This window comes from Elaeis guineensis, chromosome 6 (genome assembly GCF_000442705.2).
Source record: "Elaeis guineensis isolate ETL-2024a chromosome 6, EG11, whole genome shotgun sequence".
Lineage (NCBI taxonomy): Eukaryota > Viridiplantae > Streptophyta > Magnoliopsida > Arecales > Arecaceae > Elaeis > Elaeis guineensis.
In genome coordinates, this window is record NC_025998.2 from 116317501 (window position 1) to 116323500 (window position 6000).

Genomic DNA, 6000 nt, shown 5'->3' on the forward strand with positions numbered 1-6000 from the left:
TATTCCAAGCTAGACCACTTATTTTTCGGGTACAAGCCAACCCAATACACTCCGATTTTAGGTTTGGATCAATCTTTCCTTGTTTTGGAACCCCTCCAAAACAAAAGCAATCACTCAAACTGAGTAAAATAATTTATAGCACAAATAAGTACAAGAAAAGCTCCTTTAATGAGCGAATATAACTTTAAATACACTTTACTCAAGAGAAGAAGACCTTTTTTGGATTTCCTTAAAGTGGTTGGAGACTTGAATGTGCACTTGAGGAGTTGGTGAGCTTGGATTAAAGGCTTCTTCAAAGCTTTGAATGAACTCTTGATTAGGGCTGAAAAGTTTGCTTGAAAAACTCTTTTTCAAATTCTCTCTTTTGAATGCTCTTGAATGCTCTCTTGAATGCTCTTCAAATCTCTTTCAATCTCTTACTTGTTTCCCACCTTTTGGATCCTTTTATAGCTTTAAAAAATAGAGAAAAATATTCTAGGCTGAAAAAAGCCGTTAGACCACATTAAATGAGCATTAAAAGCATTTAAAACGGATTAAAAACTAGCCGTTGCGGAGAAATTCCGTCACAGGGGTCGACTCATGGGTTGACTCATGCCTCAGGGGTCGACTCATGAGTCGACTCACAGGTTGTGCCAAGCCAAAAATTCTGCGTGCCAAACAGCTCATGTGCCATGAGTTGACTCATGGGTCGACTCATGATTTTCAAACATGCATATCTTTCAAAATACAAATCCAAAAATAATGAAATTTTTGTCAATAGATCACAAATCTTTTGTTCTACCATTTGATACTATCAAATCAGGATTTTGATAAAATTATGATTTTGCCCTTGAAGAGCAAAAAGACTTTTTCAAATAAAAATTATTAGTACCCCTTCAACTGCTTTGTAATCATCAAAATCAATCTAGGGAGCAACAATCTCCCCCTTTTTGATGATGACAAAACACTTGAACAAAAGCATCTATGTGAATCATGAATTTCAAAAGGATGCATTATAAGTAGTTTGAAGATAAAAAGAAGATTTATTACCAACTTATAAGTGCATTTGCTTGAGAAGAAGATTGATTCTTTTGGTATGTGATACAAGTGCTCATTTGCATAAATAGTTTGTCCATTTGCTTAAAGATTTGAAAATTTGCTTATTTGATTATGTGATTTTGGTATTAGAGTAGAAAATTTATTTTTGTTATCAGAGCAAGTTGAAACTTGAAAATTTGCTCATTCTCATTTGATTATTTAGTTTTAGTATCAGAGCAAAAATAATTAAGTGTACCAATGCATGTCTAAGAATTAATTTGTAAAGTATATCAGAGCATGTCAAATTTTAAGATGTATCAGAGCAAGCCTAATTTTAAAGCATAGCATGTCTAAGAAGTAATTTTAAAGGTTGCTCATTTGCATTGTACTTAGCAATTTACTCATGTATTTTTAAGTCATTTAATAATTTTACTTTTGATATTGTTCTTTAATTTCTCCCAAATTCATTCATTTTATTTTCAAATCTTTTAATAATTTATAATTTTGCTTTTGATATGTTTCTTTTTCTTTAATTTCTTCCCCTTTTTGATATCATCAAACATTGTTAACTCCCCCTCTTTTTCTGAATACGTTTTCCTTTTAGTGTTTCTTCAAACTTCTAGTGCTAATCATTAATGTTTGCTCCTCCTGAATACAGCAATCATTAACCAAAATATGCCATAGATTATCATAGATATGAATTATCAACAAAGAGAAGATATATAACCAAGAGATGATAGACACCATTACAAAGAGTAGATATATAATTAAAAGATGATTAAAACCATAGTTGTTTCAATACATATTTCATAACATAAAAGTCAGCTAGCTAATGTCATTACATGGCCCAAAAATACAGATCCTAGAAAGAACAAGAGACTAACACCTAGGATCTAGTAAAGCTCATGACTAGATGGATCGGAGTCATCAGAGATAGGGTGAGGAGATGATGGATCTCGATCAAGAGCACGTCCTCTACCCCATCTGCCTCTGCCACGAGTGGAGGTGCTGGCACGAGCAGGTGAGCGAGATGAACTAGGAGGCTGAGAACGTTGAGAGGCCAAAGACTGGACTGAAAGAGTGAGTCTAATGGAATCAAGAACGTTCAGTGCTCTCGAAACAGACTGAAGCAGAGCAGTGAACTGAGTAGATGCATGCTCACTCGAGCCTCTGATCTCTCTCCTTAATAACTCATAACCACTCTCCAATGCACCTCTGAGCCTGCCCACCTCTGCAGTAAGGTCTGTGACCTCAATAGTGCTCTCCTGTGGCTAAGGATGGGCCAAAGCTAAGACTTGCCCCTGCAAGTCAAGAACTCTCCCAGTCAGTCTCCAAATGCTGTCCTCGAGCTGCTGAATCCGAATAGACTGATCTGAGATCAACTGAAATATAGTGGAGATATGGGGAATCAAGGTCTGATCAGATGAATCTAATGAAGTGGACCCCGGTGCAAATGTAGAAGTACTCCACTGTCGAGAAAGCAAGGAAGCCACACGCTGAAAAATCTGCTCGATCTGATCATCAGCCAATCTGAACTCTGAAGGAGGTGCTCTGCTGTCTGGCTGCTGAACTGGTGTGTACCTCCTGGTGAACTCTGAAGGGCCAGCCTCTGGGTCTGAAATAAACTGGATATCTGGAGATGCTGCCCTGAAGTCATGGAGAGGAGATGAGGGACCTTCTTCCTCAGCTCTGTCTTCTACTCTGTCCTCAGCTCTCTCCTCAGAACTTTTGATCCAACCACCATCAGTTTTAGTAAATCCCATACGGTGCAGAGTGTGTTGGTTGATGGTGTCTGCGTGAGAAAGCTTAGCAGATGCCTCCCCCTCAAAACTGACTCCAAACCTCCTGAAAACTAGTGTGAGAGCCATACCAAAAGGCAGATGTGCCTTGGATCTGTTCAGTGTCTCTCTCATGGCCTCAATCATTAAAGCAGGGAGGTTTAATGGGGTTTGAGTGATCACATGAAACATTATACAAATATCTCGCCCAGAAAGAAGGTCATGCCTACCACTCCTTGGGAAGAAAAGCTTTGTCACTAATTGATGTAAGATCCTCATTTCAATTGATAAAATTTTGGCTTCCAATTTATTCAAACTTTCCGAGTAGGTTCCTCCTAGAATTGCATTGATCCCCTCTTCCTTCACTGGGAGTTCCATGTAAGAATATCCCTCACAGGGCAAATGTAGTATCTCTCCCAAAATAATAGGGTCCAGACAAATATCAACTCCCTTAACTGTAGAAGTTACTGTTCCATTGCCATAATGCAGATTTTGATAAAATTCTCTAACCAAGTCTACAAAAGTAACTTCCTTGAGAGAGCAATAAAAATCCCAACCCTGGTTTTTTATCTTTGTCCCAAAGGAGAAACCTTCTTTTTCAAAGAATTTAAAATCCACATTCTTGCCGGTTCAACCTTCCTATCAGATAGAGGGATTTTGCTAGGGCTAAGGGGAGACTGAGAGGGACCTTGAGCAGACACTGAAGCCGGAAAGGGAGCAGTGGAGGACTGAGCAGCTTGCCTTTTCCTGCGGACGCTTTCTTCCAGCTCACGGATCGATTTTCTTCTTTGAGGGAGCTTCATCTTTGGGGCCATTCTCACCACAACAGCAGGCAGGGAGACTCGGAGGATCAAATGGATGAGTAGAAGAAGGGTTACAAGAGGATGGAAAGGGATTTTGGCGGAGAGAAGAGACGGTTTTGAGAAGAACGGTGGAGGCTTGGGCACGCTCCAACCGCTTCAATCAAGGAAGAAAGATGCGAGAAGCTCCTTTCTCAAGAGGTGATTTGAGGTGGAGAGGAGAAGGGAGAATGCTTTAGGGCTAAATCCTTAGTTTTGGAGAGAATGAGGATGAGGACGATGAGTGTTGGAGGGAGGAAGACGAAGAAGAAGAATGAGTCGGCTCATGAACGGGCTTCAAGTTAAAAAGAAAAGAGCCCGTGGGAAGTTGGCAAAAATTTCAAGTATGCCATAGGGTCGACCCTAGGGGGTCGACTCATGATTCACAAAATTTCAGAAAAAATATGAATAAATTCTGAAAAAATTCACAATTTTGGGAGAAGAAATTTTGCTCAATGACAAGTTGTGAGAATGATAATCTTGAGCTTTTAGGACCAAGAGAGATGATGGAAATTGATCTCAAATCGATTCCTTGGAAATGGAGAAACACTTAGGCATAAGGATCAAAAATTCTTAGATTTCTCCTAATTTCACAGAATCTATCCTCGCTAAGGGCCTTTGTAAAGATATCAGCTAATTGATTTTCAGTGCAAACATATTCAAGAGTTATATCTTTGTTTTGAACGTGTTCTCTTATAAAATGATGTCTTATTTCAATATGCTTAGATCTTGAATGTTGAATTGGATTTTTAGTTAGATTTATGGCACTTGTGTTGTCGCATCTTATGGGTGTTTCATTAAGTTTGATACCAAAGTCTTCGAGTTATTGCTTAATCCACAAGATTTGAGCACAACAACTTCCGACTGCAATGTATTCGGCCTCAGCCGTAGACAGTGCTACCGAATTTTGTTTCTTGCTAAACCAGGAGATTAGGTTAACTCCAAGAAATTGGCAAGTTTCACTAGTGCTTTTTCTATCTAACCTACATCCAGCAAAATCAGCATCTGAATATCCTAATAAATCAATTAGTGAGTCTTTAGAGTACCATAATCCTAGAGTTTGAGTACCATTTAGATATCTAAGGATTCTTTTAACAGCATTCAAGTGAGACTCTTTAGGATTAGATTGATATCTAGCACACAAACAAACACTAAACATGATATCAGGCCTACTTGCAGTTAAATATAATAAAGAGCCAATCATACCTCTATAGTATTTTAAGTCTACACAATTACCTTCTTCATCCTTGTCAAGCTTACATGAAGGGCTCATGGGTGTGCCAATTGGTTTGGAGTTCTCTATTCCAAATCTTTTGAGTAGTTCTTTGGTGTACTTGCTTTGGATGATGGAGATTCCTTCTTTTGTTTGTTTGATTTGGAGTCCGAGGAAGAAGGTGAGTTCTCCCATCATGCTCATCTCGAACTCCCCCTGCATGAGCTTAGCAAAATCTTGACAAAGAGACTCATTAGTAGACCCAAAAATAATGTCATCAACATAAATTTGTATAACTAATATGTCATTTTGATTTCTTTTAATAAAGAGGGTTGTGTCTACATTACCTCTTGAAAAATCATTGTTTAGTAAGAATTTGCTTAGCCTATCATACCAAGCCCTAGGTGCTTGTTTTAATCCATATAGAGCTTTATTTAATTTAAAAATATGATTAGGAAAAGCATGATTTTCAAAACCTGGGGGTTGTTCTACATACACTTCTTCAGCAATATATCCATTTAAAAATATACTCTTGACATCCATTTGAAATAATTTGAATTTCATAAAGCAAGCATATGCAAGTAGAAGTCTAATGGCTTCTAATCTAGCAACAGATGTAAAGGTCTCATCAAAATCAATTCCTTCTTCTTGATTATAACCTTTAGCAACCAATCTTGCTTTATTTCTTATTACATTACCATGTTCATCTAATTTGTTCCTAAAGACCCATTTTGTGCCAATTATTGAATAATTTTTAGGTCTTGATACTAAAGTCCATACATTATTTCTTTCAAATTGATTAAGTTCCTCTTGTATTGCATTAATCCAATTATGATCATTTTCAGCTTCTTCAATAGTTTTTGGTTCAAGATGAGATACAAAAGCACAATGATTAAATACATCTCTAAGTGAAGAACGAGTTTTTACCCCATGCATAGGATCACCAATAATTAACTCCTTAGGGTGATTGTGAACATACCTCCATTCTTTGGGTAAGTCATTTGTACCTTGAGATTGTTCTTGAATTTCTTCACCTCTCTCATCCTGTTTGTCTTCTTGCTCCTCGTCTTCTTGAGTTGTTGAATCTTTCAGAGTGATCTCCTTCATTCTTTCTATTAGAGGATCTGCATCATCAACACCCTCATTCTTCCTT